Source organism: Ctenopharyngodon idella, chromosome 2 (genome assembly GCF_019924925.1).
Source record: "Ctenopharyngodon idella isolate HZGC_01 chromosome 2, HZGC01, whole genome shotgun sequence".
NCBI lineage: Eukaryota > Metazoa > Chordata > Actinopteri > Cypriniformes > Xenocyprididae > Ctenopharyngodon > Ctenopharyngodon idella.
Window position 1 is genome coordinate 6,565,974 of NC_067221.1, and position 16,405 is coordinate 6,582,378.

A 16,405-nucleotide genomic window follows, 5' to 3' on the forward strand; every position below is an offset into this window, starting at 1 on the left:
GTTTTATTTCATGACTTATAGCATTTAAAGTCCCTATGGGTATTTTTATGAATAGGAAAAGTATTTCCAGAACCAATGTTGCACCCTAGGAAATGTCTAGACAGCGTGATTGACCAATCAGAATCAAGTATTCCATAAAGCTGTTATATAAAATAATAATGGAATTCAATTCATAATATAACACTAGTTTCCACAGTAAGCTAATTACAAAAGATTTCACCGAGCTAAATGTACAGTATGAGTGCAACCCTTTAATTATTGTTTTTCAGTCTCATGTCAAAATGACAGAAATAGTCTTGCTATCTTAATGTTTGTATAAGCAACCTGAAGCTATGCAGTGTTTCTGCATGATAAGACATAATAACAATAATAAAGAACGTTTTTTATGTTTTATATTGGATGCAACAATGTAATTACAAAGAGAGCGTAATTAGAGTCTTATGCCCTACCACCTTAAGAATATGCCGTTTCCATTTCTTTTTCACTCAATCCCAAACCAATCAAAATATCTGCGGAGAGGCATATCCACACTCTGTATTTTTTCTTTTCCCTCCATTTTCCTTCGTTTAAATGAGAGTGCTGACCCCATTAGATAAAAAAAAGAAGAGAAGACAGACTGCATTCATTTTGAGAAGAGTGATTAATTACAGATGTTACTGAGACAATGAAATATAGATCATACCGACTGGGACTCCAGCCGGGTTTACTCAGTGTCAGGCTCTTCCAATTTTGATCAGAGGGAAAGGAATTCATCGCCGAGCTCTTTGCCACAGGTTTTTGTGATCATTAACATTCTCTTCAAAGGCTTGCAATAAAGCATGCTAACCAAAAAATCCACCCAAAAAGGCAGAAGGAAAGTTGTGACGTGCTGTGGTAGATTTATCTAGATATTTTTTTTGCAGACTGTTGCAACTCATTTGGAGCTTGTGTAAATGGCGTTTTGAAATGAAATCTCTAAACCAAATCCTTTGGTCGACAGATGCACGAGAGAACGAAATGGAAAGAGAGGATGTGCGAAGGAAAAGGCGAGAGAAGATATACTTTGCATGGCTGAGATAAAGGACAGATCATTAGTCAGGGCTCTTAATATAACTGCAGGAACAGGAGAGCGTGGCACTGTCGGTTTTTAGACATTTGGGATCTATTTCCATTTTATATGTACTTATTTCATAACTATCGGCAGATGTTAAACATCTAGTTTATACGTTAATGAAATGTGTGCATATTTACTTTTATATTGAGAACATGACTTGGGTTAAGCTGATTTCATTTAACCTTTTAGTTTTACTGCATTTCTCCATCTTTTCTTGAAAACAATGACTAATATCTGTTTTATGTATATAGAGTCCACCTACATTTTGGAACATTTCCAGATGAAACATTATGCAAAAAAAGCAATATATCATGACAAAATGCAAATTGTGATAGACAGTAGCTATTAATCAGATGTAAATGGAATAAATGTTCTTATTATAAATAACATACACATAAGTGGACACTTTAAAATGAGCTTCATGCAGGGTTCTCTCTCTTTTTTTTTTTTTTTTTTTTTTTAGAAAAAAGATAGACACTGAAGACTGTAGAAATTAAGCTGAAAATTCAGCTTTGCTATCACAGAAATTAATTCCATTAAAATATCTTAGAAAACAGTTATTATAAATTGTAATAATATTCCAAAACACTGCTTTTTTTACTGTATTTTTGTTCTAATAAATGCAGTGAGCTAAAGAGACTTTCAAAAACATTAAAAAAAAACCTTACCCACCCCAAACTTTAGTGTTACTTGCAATTTCGTGTTTTAACCACAGATGGCGGTAGAGAGGCCAATGTTCCGTAGTGCACCTTTGAAGAGATCGATCATCCTAAAATGTTGTTCCAAACATGTATGAGTAACAAAGAAGATATTTTGAAGAACTCAGGGCAACAAGCAACAATGGATCCCACTGGCTGTCATTGATAAAGAAAAAACATAAAAAAAAAGGAAAGTCAAACAGGTTTGGGACAACATGAAGGTGAGTAAATCATTACAGAAATTTCATTTTTGGGTGAACTATTCTTTGAAGGAAACTCGAAAGCTTTTGTTGTGCTAACTGCTTTCTGACTAATACCTGACCAGTTAAAGTCCCCCTGTAGTCAGTAATTTTATCCCTTAAAACTCATCTTTAATCACCAAAATTACATATTAAAACGTTTTTTTCCTCTGAAAAAAATTCTTAATGCCTTAAAATAGCTTGAATGTAACACCCTTGCCTCATTTAATATACACGGATCTATGAATATGATAATTAGATAATTATCATAACATCGTAATATACATCATACACATGCCATTTGCTAAATCTACACGATTTTTCATATCAGCAGAAAAATATACCGGGATAACTTTCTTTTGAGACTCCCTTGCGCGGTCAGTTAATGATATGCTAAAGCTAGCAGGCACCTTCACGTGATTGGTTATGAGGTAGTTTGTGACGTAAAAAACACCAGCGAATTCAAACCACAGGTTTGAGACTGTCTTTGGTTTCTTGCACTGCAGTTTTAAAGAGAAAATACTCAGCAATGGTGTTGACTTATGAATTCGCACATGGTTTGTCTTAAAGCATGTTAAAAACACCAGATAAGATTAACAGTAGTTATCCGTGCACATCATTATTTTTTTAAAACGTGCACTCGTAATCTTTAATAAAAAACATTAACTTTTAACCTTGACATTTAACCCTTTACAACAACATTGTGCACAGACGGGACAATAATCTCTCTCCTTCAGCAAACTGCCACTCAGTTAGCAATTAGCAAACAACATTAATACAATGATCCAACCAATTCCCAATGGACAAAATCCGGCCCTTCATTATTTTCTCATTTGCGGAGCTGTTTCACTGGCATATACATCACAGTATGGAAGAACTACAACTTATAGAATATATATATTGAGACGACTGCAGCTTCCATTTCATGATAACTGATCTTCCTTTTGTAATTCATTATATATATATATATATATATATATATATATATATATAAAAATCCAACCTTGAAATGTCAAGGATTACACAGCCTTTTTAAAGTGAATTATAGTACAATATTACATTAAATACTATAGTGGAATTATGGATTAAAGCATCAATTCTCTAAATATCCAGTTTAATGCCAGTGAATCTCCTCATGTAATTTATTTTTGCAAGTCTAGGTTAAATTCAGTGGAGTGAGCAGGAGTGATACGGTAAAGTAGTTCGCTCGAAGCCTTCAGAATGTTGATGGCAGTTTGTTGGCGTCGAGGGATGAATTTGCAGACTTCATAATGAGAGTGAGAAGATTCACCACACACTCATTAGTACCATAGTGAAAGGAAATTTTGTACAGTGGCAAAAAATGTTCACAAGCTTGTCCCATAATACTCCAATAAAAGCTTAATGATTTCCTCAGTTGTAATGAATGGGTATATCTGTGCAGGCAGAGTTTAGTGGCTTCCATTATGAGTCTTTTTTCATTTCCTCAGAGGAGCGCAGGTTATTGTTCACATCATCACTAGTCTCAATTCCAGAACGGTTAGTTTCAGAGAGCCCAGCGGCTTCAGGGAGTCTTCTCCGCTCTTAGGCTCGCTGCCAATCGTCTCTTAACTCTGACTGCTGGAATAACACCCTCACAGTATCAATTATTCCAGTCTATTTCCCAGTCTGACACTCGCCATTATCCTCTCAGATATCATCGCTGTCATTGAAATGGAGCCAAGGCGGAAGCGTTTGTCTACCTGGGAATTTGCGCCTGCTCATCCCTGACATGGAATGGATGCACAGATGTCACATTAAAATGATGGCTCATCTTTTGCGGCCCACGTGTTCTATAGCCCGTCTTCGGCAACACAGGCCCCCATCATAATACGACGAGCGTCTGGGCCCTTGAAGACGGAGGAGGAGGGGTCAGATGGCCAAATCGATTTCGCTTCAATGAGGTGCGCGCACACATGTCATAAGAGCGATATTCAAATTATTTTTGAAGTGCTTCGCTCACAGAGAAAGCTCTTTAGCCAGCAACTCACACGTGAGTGTGGAGAAAAAAAAGGTCTGTGACTATGCACAATCTCTTTGATTTCAGCTTGGAGGATTCGGGGAATTCACTAAGACCAGATGAATGATATTTGATGGTTTCTCTCTCGCACGATCGAAATTGCATTCAGATCAATTATAAAAAGAGGCCTTGAAGTGATAAGCACTTTTTTTACTTCTCACTTTGGCCTCGTTATGAAACGTACACACCATCAAACGTGAGCATGTGAGTGTACTAAACTAATGTTCAGCTTTTCTTTTGAATAGTCAACTTATTTTCAGCAGTCATCAGGTACGCACTGGTCACAGACAGACACGAAGATGTACCTTTAATTTCACCAAGCTGATTGCTCACTAAAACCCCCACAGTCATCATGTTTTCAGGCCATTTCAAGTTTGATTTTGACGTGACAGAAAGCGGTGATATCTAAATGGCTGTGTTGTTTACTTACTTTTTAATTAGTCTTCCCATTAACGCCATCATTGTCATCATTCAGGCCGGTTAGAGAATGCGCATCGAAAACAAGAGGCGGGATTTATCGCATTAACAATCATAACCGATCATACCCAGTCATAGCGCCATGGAGGCATTGCCTCCTCTCGCGTAATTTTCCCCCATTCATTGTCAATTACCCCCCACTAAACCCAGCACACGCTTTTTAGGGGATCTGTTATAAGTCAATAGGCTCAGGGGAGGCAAGAGAGACGCTGTAACCTTACCTGCAGCAGGTGTCGCTGTTGTACAGTGTTACTTTATAAGAACGACTTTTACACTTTTTAATGTCACATTTTGTAATATTTGTGTTGTTTTATTTTTGTAATATCGATTATTTTGAAATTTGCGCCTGCTCATCTTTGACATGGAATGGATGCACAGATCTCACATTAAAATGATGGCTCATCTTTTGCGGCCCACGTGTTCTATAGCCTGGTCTTCGGCAACACAGGCCCCCATCGTAATACGACGAGCGTCTGGACCCTTGAAGACGGAGGAGGAGGGGTCAGATGGCCAAATCGATTTCGCTTCAATAAGGTGCGCGCACACGTCATAAGAGCGATATTCAAATTATTTTTGAAGTGCTTCGCTCGCAGAGAAAGCTCTTTAGCCAGCAACTTATTCATTCGTTCACTTGAGTGTAGAGAAAAAAAAAAGGTCTGTGACTATGCACAATCTCTTTGATTTCAGCTTGGAGTATTCAGGGAATTCACTAAGACCAGATGAATGATATGTGATGGTTTCTCTCTCGCACGATCAAAATTGCATTCAGATCAATTATAAAAAGAGGCCTTGAAGTAATAAGCACTTCTTTTACTGCTAAGTTTGGCCTGGTTATAAAACGTACACACCATCAAACGTGTGAGCGTGTGAGTGGGACTGACCTTGGCTAGTGCACATGAAAGGGAAAATGACAGTGGCAGCTGTATGATATGCAGTGGTGCTGTCTTCTGCAGTCTCTTATTTAGGCCTAGTCCCCGAAGTCATTTGCAAGGATAATTAGAGAGGTACATGAATTGTATCTGCAGAGCTTCTCTCCCCGTCCTTAATAAAATATGAAGTTTTTAATGACAGTGTGGTGTTATGCACCATTCATTATTCATCACTTTACGTAACCTTTATGTAAGTCCTAAATTAATCGGAACTTCAATAAGTTTGAGGGCCGGAATTTGGAAGGTTTCATGGTAGATTGCAGGTTCTGAAATCGGAATGGGACAGCCCTACGGAAATCCAGTTTAGAGGATGAGCAAACATGAAAGGGAGTCCTGTCATAGATGAAAACGATGAGATGAATCATTCAGTGGTATTTGTTCATGTGCTGGATACATAATCTGTTCCATACAGATTAAAAGAGATTATAGTTGTAGTTCGGTCGCGCCGTACCTGGTTAACGGATTTCATGGCTTCGCAGAGATAGAGAGAGCGCGAATTTGCATTTCCCTGAAAATAACACAGGGAGAGCGTGTTGTTTTAAGGGAATTAACCTTTGATGTTAATGAGGCACATTTCCAAAGCACATTTCAGCAGCCATATCTGAACTCTCCACTGCACGCTATCAGCTAGCATCAGTTGCCGCAAAGCAAACTGTTCTCTCGATCTCCCTCTCTCTTGCTCTCTCTCCACAAGGCCACTAGCCAGGTTTTGTATCCCATGAGACCAAGAGGGAAGAGTTCACTGAATTATGGATGTTTTACAGTGCCAGGAATTCTGTTGAAATCTTCTGCAAATAAGCTTTAAATCACTGCGGTGTCAACGCAGATTACCTCGCAACCACTGAAATGCTTAAAATGCAGCCAAAAACTCAGCAAACCCAACAAGTACAACAGGGCAATTTTGCAGACAATACAGCAACGGAGGCAGGAAGAAAAAGAGCGTGTTCAGACTTGTCTTTATATTATGATAATGCTAATTTGTTTGTTTTTCAAGGAACTTAAGGGGGCGTTCACACTGACAGTGATTAAAATGTTGGAGGTCGCTGAGCTGTTGGTTTCAAGTGGGCGTTTTTACTGCCACGGAACCATCTGCATTTCCATTGGTCGTTGCCGTGTCCTGTCTCTGCTCATTTGCATAAAGTTGACCTCGTGAGAATATATGATGTATGTTTGCTTTGTCACTGTGAATCAATGTGTGGCTAGCATGCATGGCCCTGCATGGCCAAATATAAAAATATAATATTTTATTGTGGATGTTTTATTAGTGCCCAATTCATTTTTAGACATTTTTAATTGGATGTGAAATATTTATATTATTTTATACATTTATTTTAAACACTATCACATATTATATTGCCAGTCAAGTAACTGCTTGTGAGTCCAAAAAAAAAATTATATATCAAATGTAAATGTATGTCTCTGTTACACTTAATTTTCCTGGTTACATAAACATTACTGACCAAATACAATTTGTATTTTTACACTATGTTATTACTAACTATCTATTTATTAAAACCAAGTATAAATTTCATCAAGTTAGTGTTTTAGGGATTTTTTAATTTATTCCAAAATAATAACTAAAGGCACTAACAATTTAAACATTATTTGTGACCCTGGAACCAGTCATAAGGGTCAATTTTTTGAAATTGAGATTTACACATGATCTGAAAGCTGAATAAATAAGCTTTCCTTTAATGTATGGTTTGTTAGGATAGGACAATATTTGAAAATCTGGAATCTGAGGGTGCAAAAAAATCAAAATATTGAGAAAATCGCCTTTAAAGTTGTCCAAATGAAGTCCTTAGCAATGCATATCCACTCACAAAAATACATTTTTGATATATTTACTGTAGGAAATTTATAAAATATCTTCATGGAACATGATCTTTACTTAATATCCTAATGATTTTTGGCATAAAAGAAAAATCGATAATTTTGACCCAAATAATGTATTGTTGGCTATTGCTACAAATATACCCATGCGACTTATGAATGGTTTTGTGGTCCAGGGTCACATTTGTGAACTAATGTTCAGCTTTTCTTTTTAATAGTCAACTTATTTTCAGCAGTCATCAAGTTGGTACGCACTGGTCACAGACAGACACGAAGATGTACCTTTAATTTCACCAAGCTGATTGCTCACTAAAACCCCCCACAGTCATCATGTTTTCAGGCCAATTCAAGTTTGATTTTGATGTGACAGAAAGCGGTGATATCTAAATGGCTGCGTTGTTTACTTACTTTTTAATTAGTCTTCCCAATAACACCATCATTGTCTTCATTCAGGCCGGTTAGAGAATGCGCATCGAAACAAGAGGCGGGATTTATCGCATAAACAATCATAACCGATCATACCCAATCATAGCGCCATGGAGGCATTGCCTCCTCTCGTGTGATTTTCCCCCATTCATTGTCAATTACCCCCCACTAAACCCAGCACACGCTTTTTAGGGGATCTGTTATAAGTCAATAGGCTCAGGGGAGGCAAGAGAGACGCTGTAACCTTACCTGCAGCAGGTGTTGCTGTTGTACAGTGTTACTTTATAAAAACAACTATTACTGTCACATTTTGTAATATTTGTGTTGTTTTATGTTTGTAATATCGATTATTTTCTCATTCAGTTTTTTTGCGGAGACACTGCCTCCCTTGCCTCGTCGAAGGAAACACCCCTGTTTACAGGTATTATAGACCTCCTAGTTTGGCACCAGTAGTTTGCATCAAATAAACCATTAATAGGAAAAATTATTGATCACACACAGAGAGGGAAAAGTAAATAAGGTTTAGTTGGACCTTTAGCACACAGTGTCATTTTGAGCTCCCTGTATTCTAACTCTAAGCCTGGCTCCATGTGGTTGTTTGCTAAGGGGAGCTAATCCAACAAGCTATACCTCAACCTGAGCTTAGATGTGATGTCTCCACAGACCTCTGTGGCCCATTGTTAGACAGACAGCTACAATCTGTTCCTGCAAAAGGCCAGTTTTTATTTTTATTATTGGGTTTGGTCTGAGCTCTCTGGGTTATTTCTCTGCATCACTCTTTCTCTCTCAACACACTGAGGTTCCAGTTAAATCCTAAGAGATGTTTTTAAGGCACATTTCACCTTAAATTAAACCTTAAATTAAAAATTGTGCATCCATATTTCTTAGACCGATCCGAGACAGCATAGAACATTTCTTTAATCCTATCTCTGGCATCTGAAATACAACATAATATGTGAAATAAAGCCTTCAGAGCAGAAAGGAACATACTGGTAAAAGAAACTTTTTTCTTCTTCTTAACTGCTGCAATGCAGAGAAAGATCCATCAAGACTGTACTTGATATGTCTGTTTGGTATATTGTTTATGCCTATTTCATCATCATGGCCACCACCACAGTGATTGCATCATCTCTTGCACTGAAACATTTGAACCCCTAGAATCCAGTAGAATTTCCCGTAGGTATTCTGTGTGAGTTTGACTGCAGTCCTTATTTCAGTATTTATATTTTTCGATTTCATTTCAACACTCAAACAGATTAGTGAGAGAGCGAGAGCGAGCGTGTGTGAGCATCTCATAGCGTTTGGCTTAATAAATGCAATTCTCTTCCAGAGTTTCAGCACAGCCGAGTGTCAGAGAGAGTGTGCTATTAGGCATTGTGAAGTTCAGAGAATTCCATGAGTTGCTTCACACAATGGCTTTCGTCTAGATTAATTGAAAATGACTTCGGCTGAGTACAGCCTTTGCAGACACAATGTCTGCACGCCGCTGTAATTATTATCCGTTGATTTGGACCATGCTGTACAATTTACTCTTTCTCCTCTCTTTTTTTCCCTCCTATCCATTATTGTTGTTTGGTAAAGTAGAAATACAATTTCACAGCTCAGAGGCTGGGTCAGGACTGGAATTATGATTAATAATATTCCAGTGAAAATGATTCAGTTCTCTGTGCTGGTGAAAAATAATTACTCTTCTTAATTGTACAAAATATTGCCTCACGAGACATGGAATATTAGAGGAAAAACAAAAGACATGCACAAAGCTGGCATATTAAACCGAAGTTTCACCCAGCGCTTTGTAATGACCTCTCAAAGGCGTATCGGTGGTGTGCAATTATTGATAATTCAAGAGAAATTCCTATTGAATTATTCAGAAACAGACTCACAGCTTTCATTTAACATCTCAAGCTGTCTGCTTTATGGTCCCTGTTCCCCGTTCAGATAATTGAGCCAATCCATTTGGCTTGGTATGGTGATAAAGTCCTCTGTGCTGTGAGTTCAGTTATGACACTTGAGTTATTAATTACGCATCTTAAATGTGGTCATTGACTGTAATGCAAGGCAGTTAAATTGCCACCAGAACCCAGTTGCACATTGTGTCAATTTACATGAAGTTAAAAGACTTTTGTAAATGCATTATCTTTCCAACTTCTGCCCTGTAGCTCATCCCTAGTTATTCTTTCCCTTCGACAATACACTGAGGGAGAATAATCTGATCCTTTACAGAAGGAAGCACCGTTTATTTATCACATGACCGCTGTTGCTTGGCAACCCAAAGCCTTCGGTTTATCCACCAGCACAAGTAATAAATCCATTATACAGAAAAGCAAAGTAGCCTCCAACAACAGACATACAACTCAATCCTCCATTTCCTATCGCAACAGAGCTTCTTCGTTTATTATGTGATATTGAATTATTTATTAACATAATGAATCCCATCTATCTTTCTATCTACAAAACTGATCTATCTATCTATCTATCTATCTATCTATCTATCTATCTGTATGTATGTATGTATGTGTATATACAAAATTTTTTCATGATGCAACATTATGCTAAAATGTTTTCAATTTTTTACATCAATTTGCGCTCTGTATTCCAAAATGAGAAAACAAAAACTAGATTTGTGATTACTAGATTACTAGTAACTAGTTACAGTAATAATATTACTTTTTGCAGTAACTAGTAGTGTAACTAATTACTAATAAGATTTTCTGTAATAATATTACAGTTACCATCCATAAAACAGCTCGTTACTTAGTTACTTTTGATGCCTCAACCCCTACTGATTTGAAATCCAATAATCCAATAATTCCTAGATTTATTTTCATAATTTTCATGTCTCACACAGGCACATGAAGTCACCAGTACAGCAGGCAAGCTTGGAATATGGAAAAGCTTACATTCAGCAGATGGAATTATTGCCATTACATTGATTTTGTCAGGAGAAAAGATGATCTGAACACCACGCTTTACTTTACTCTGGCATTACATGGCTTGCTCTCCCACATCCCTCTGATCCAGATATCAATTATATTACTATAATTAAAAAAAAAACATTTTATTATGAACTTGTGTGGTTTCTTTTGATAAAATACATCATGAAATCTAATCATATATAGGCAACGCATGAGAATTAATGAGATTAATATAACACTTTTACTTAAAAGTCACTATCATTCACCATTGAGTGTTTGTAATAACTTCTGACTGCGATCCAATGTGGATTTTGGTCAAATGATGAGGCAGAAATATGTTGTTAATAACATTTTAGAAGAATTTTATGGGGACTATGGAAGCCTGTTTCCGCCACTAAATAAAAAAATAAAAAATGTAATTGCGATATATCTCTTTTTTTCTCGCAATTCAGAGTTTATAACTCATAAATGTGAGAAAAAAAGTCAGAATTCTGAGATATAAACTCGCAATTGCGTGCTATAAAGTAACAATTCTGAAATATAAACTCGCAATTGCGTGATATAAAGTAACAATTCTGAGATATAAACTCGCAATTGCGTGATATAAAGTAACAATTCTGAGATATAAACTCGCAATTGCGTGATATAAAGTAACAATTCTGAGATATAAACTCGCAATTGCGTGATATAAAGTAACAATTCTGAAATATAAACTCGCAATTGTGAGTTATAAAGTAACAATTCTAAGATGTAAACTCGCAATTGCGTGCTATAAAGTAACAATTCTGAAATATAAACTCGCAATTGCGTGATATAAAGTAACAATTCTGAGATATAAACTCACAATTGCATGATATAAAGTAACAATTCTGAGATATAAACTCGCAATTGTGTGCTATAAAGTAACAATTCTGAGATATAAACTCGCAATTGGGTGATATAAAGTCACAATTCTGAGATATAAACTCGCAATTGTGTGCTATAAAGTAACAATTCTGAGATATAAACTCGCAATTGGGTGATATAAAGTCACAATTCTGACTTTTTTTCTTGCAATTCTGACTTTTTTTCACACAATTGTGTAAAACTATATCTCGCAGTTCTGACTTTATATCACGCAATTGCGAGTTTATATTTCAGAATTGTGACTTTATATCACGCAATTGCGAGTTTACATCTTAGAATTGTTACTTTATATCACCCAATTGCGAGTTTATATCTCAGAATTGTTACTTTATATCACCCAATTGTGAGTTTATATCTCAGAATTGTTACTTTATAACTCACAATTGCGAGTTTATATTTCAGAATTGTTACTTTATTTCACGCAATTGCGAGTTTATATCTCAGAATTGTTACTTTATAACTCACAATTGCGAGTTTATATTTCAGAATTGTTACTTTATATCACCCAATTGCGAGTTTACATCTCAGAATTGTTACTTTATAACTCGCAATTGCGAGTTTACATCTCAGAATTGTTACTTTATATCACGCAATTGCGAGTTTATATCTCAGAATTGTTACTTTATATCATGCAATTACGAGTTTATATCTTGCAATTCTCTTTATATCACACAATTGCGAGTTTATATCAGAATTGTGACTTTATATCACGCACTTACGAGTTTATATCTCGCAATTCTGACTTTATATCACACAATTGCGAGTTTATATCTCAGAATTGTGACTTTATATCACACAATTGCGAGTTTATATCAGAATTGTGACTTTATATCACGCAATTACGAGTTTATATCTCGCAATTCTGACTTTATATCACACAATTACGAGTTTATATCTCAGAATTGTGACTTTATAACTCGCAATTGTGAGAAAAAAAAGTCAGAATTGCAAGATAAAAAGTCACAATTACTGTTTTTATCTTTTTATTTAATGGCCGAAAAGGGCTTCCATAGGAGACAACTACTCTGGGGCGTGAAGGAAAAGTAATATAACTAGTCGTGTAACTAATTACTGTTGCCAGAAAGTAATAAGTAAAGTAATAATATTGCTTTTGAAAGGAGTAACTAGTAACGAGTAATAAATTACATTTTTTGAGTAACGAGCCCAACACTGGTGTTGATGTATCCCATTTTACCCATATCTCTATTGAAAGCCTATAGATAGATAGATAGATAGATAGATAAAATAGATATCAGTTTTGTGTTTGACAATTATTTTTGTTGTATGAAAGTGCTATGTAAGATCTCTCTGTGGACAATGTCAATGCAGTTCATCTTATCAAATCAACAAAATGAGTTTTCTGTATAAGAACCTCATAGACACCTGCGAACCTGAGACTCTTCCAATATCTGATAAGTGAGAAACAATAGCTTTCTCTAGATACAATCTCTCTAAAGTGTCCACTTGATTTTTTAGATTGCCCCTGTGCTATCTGCTGGACTATCTTGAGATCCTGTCACCAATGTAGGTGCACCGGCTTGAAAAAAACAAAAAACAAAAAATCAAAACAGAGGCTATCTAGGTGCTAATCTGTAAAAAATACCTCTGAATGTGGGGTGTATATTGAGTTATGCCACTTCAACCACAGAGACGGAGAGAGTGAGCCAGCTTTTAATGTTTTTAGACTTCCAGCACATTCTTTTTTACTCGGCTGCACACATTCAGAAATGCGATCGAATGTGACCTTTTTTCCTACACAGAAGTGGGAGTATGTTTTTGAAGAGTTCATCTCAAAGCCTTTGACTTGATTACTCAAGCTGTGTTGTTTGTGCTTGCAGGCATCATAAAAGACAGAGAAACCCACAAAATAGCAGTTTGAGAGCTGCTATTCATGTTGCAGAAACACAGGTCAATGACAGACTTAAATGCTCATTATAACCACAGAAAAAAAAAAAAAAAAAAAATTTGTTTTATTTAAAACGAATACCATTAAATGAGCTTCCTATGACATTATTAAAGTGTTAAAATGTTCTAGTTTTATATTTCTAGCTAGGAATCCTTTAAAATGTGTCTGTAAGCAAACTAAGATACTGCCCAGACGACCTTGGCACCGAGAAAGCAGACTCATCTTTGTGTGTGGTCACTGGCTGTGAATGTGTTTAAGGTCGGAGGACCAGAACATCAAGTGTGGTGCTTAGAGAACGGTGCGGGAAGCCCTTAACTGTGACCGAGAAACCACAAAGACGCTAATTCGAAATAATGCCTCCTACCTGTGTTTCATTTATTGTTTTTCTCTTCCGTAATGATGTGGTGGGTTGACGTCGTACCCGTGACCGTCTGCCTGCAGTGATTAAAATAATGATCAATCACAGTGTGCTGGATGGGCCCTCATCACGCTCACATTCCCACTGGGGCTCGAACACATTGATGAGAGCGGTTGATCCATTCACTAATGATTCAGAGCCGAGTTAGAGTCAAGACTCATTACAATAACAGATGATGTGCTCTTTGATGACATGGAATTGCTCCAAGGAGTAGTTATTGAAGAAGCCCTCACTGAAATTAACGGTGAGAAGCTGTGTTTGTGCAGGCATAATAGTGCAACCTTGAGATGCAAAGAAAACAAATGCAACACAAAAGCTGTGTGCATTCTCGACTCTTATTCTCCATCATGCATTCAGCCATGAAACTTCCATGCCTGTAGTTTCTTATTTGTCAAAGGAATAACCTGTTCAGGGATAGGAATAGCAAGTAATTTAGCAATTTTTGCTTTGATTTTGATTTCTTTTAACGATTCTGATTCCTTAACATCCCTATTACAGTTTTTTTTATTCACTTATGTACTATTTTCTACATTTTCAAAACTCTTCACACTTGTAACACAGCTAGTCATTCTTTCAAAACCTGATCTCATGCTTTCATATGGATTTTCAGTCCACATAATCATTGTTTCAAAAACAAGATCATTGTCATATGTAATGAGAACATTTGGTTTAATCACCGAAACACAAACGTATGATCTTCTTTCAGTTTAGTACTTTTAACAATCATTTCATTCAATAGAAAACAATGCAAGATACACATTTCAAATCACGCTTGTTACTGAAATAATTACAGCTACACAGGCTACAGATGCCACATTAGGAAATACACTTACATTACCTAAATTACATAATTGACATAAAATCCATAATGTTTGTAATATCTATTCAGTGTGTTATCAAAAGGTGTGGTGAAGTCTGAAACAGTCATGAGGTTTTGTGTAGAACAGAGGTTGCTGCCTATACAGTGAATGTTCTCACTGTACCATATGACTGAATCTATACTGTAGTTGACCTTTTCAGATGAAGGGTGACTTACAGTAATGTGGCAGTCTCTACCATGGTAATCTGTTTACAGTATCACATACCATACATACTGTAATGTAAAATGCTGTATTTGATGCCATCTGTCATTGACTGTACTCTATTGTACTCTATTTGTACTCCATTGTACTCTATCCTGCGCTATAAATTGCAAATCTCTGACACACACACACACACACACACACACACACACACACACACACACACTTTGAACATTGTGGTTATCATCTAAGATAATTCACTTATAATGTATAAAGAGTTCATTACATTTGGTTACCCGTATAGGAAATTGCAAACAAAGTAAAAAAAAAAGAAAAAAAAGAAAGAAAAACTATATCTATAGAATCTGTATCCATAGAAATTATATGATTCATGATTAACCATTAAGTTCAGTTGGATTAATTAATAGACAAATGTATTAAACTGAATGAAAAGAGAATGAAAAGTTTCATAGTAATAGCATCATCAATTGAAAACATGCTGAAATGTTGTGATATTAGTACTAAGAGTTTTGAAAATGTAACGCTTGTGAAAATTGTGCCAAAACATTTTAAAAAAGAAATATTTGGAAAACAGAAATGTGATTTTATTGCCAAATGCTAGGATCAATAATATATGTAAAACAACAAAGAACAAAAAATTTGGTCATGTATTTCCTTCATTCCTTTATTTTTTTAAAAATACCACTGATTTATATCTTAAGCCTTAAGTACAGCATCTTTTTGAGTTATTTTAGTATACTATTATAATATTTATTAATATTTTAAATTAACTTTTATTTTATAATTTCAGTTTTCTTCTTTTTTTTTTTTTTTTAAATAAATATTTAGATTTATTTTAATTTCAGTTTTAGTTTCAGTAATTTTAGTACATCAACTTAAATGGAAATTAGAAAGGTAGTTTAAGTTTTTCACAAAAGTTTTTCATATAATATTTAAATTTTAGCTTTATTTAAAGCTGCTGTCCATAACTTTTTTGGTTAAAAATTATCCAAAATAAATTTTTGAGCATGTACATTACCAGCCAGTGTTCAAAACTACCTTAGCCGATTCACAACGGTAAGCTTGTAATAATGTTTTATAATTCAGGTGCTACTGGTGGGTTTTCGCTGGAAATTCAAGCATGTTGCCGCTGTCTTTGCGTCATTAGGTCACGTCTGTTTACATAAAGAACGAGTCCCAGCTAGTAGGCTATAACGCGTGTGAGGCGGATCATTTCTAGCCTTTTCTCACAGCAGCTGCAATAATTAAACTTATCATTTTGATGGCGGATTGTATGGTATGACAAATTAACGTTAGTGATTGGAATGTACATCTACAGGTAACGCTAATACACTAAATACACATAGTCACGCAATGCTGATGTTGTTAACATAACACAATTTGAGAACAAAGTATAACAATAATAATTTGCACGATTACTGTAATGCTTTTTTTTCCTCAGTTGGTCAGAACAAAAGCGGCAGACATGTTACTTACTTGTTCAG

The 16,405-nt window shown here is 35.8% G+C and overlaps 1 long non-coding RNA gene across 1 annotated transcript; it reads left to right on the forward strand.

The window, feature by feature from the left end:
* Positions 1–496: 496 nt before the first annotated feature.
* LOC127505990 (uncharacterized) lies at positions 497–10,973 on the forward strand. The gene is made up of 3 exons (XR_007927865.1): positions 497–2,012; positions 8,097–8,154; positions 10,582–10,973. It is a non-coding gene; the product is annotated as an uncharacterized LOC127505990 (long non-coding RNA).
* The last annotated feature ends 5,432 nt before the right edge of the window (positions 10,974–16,405 follow it).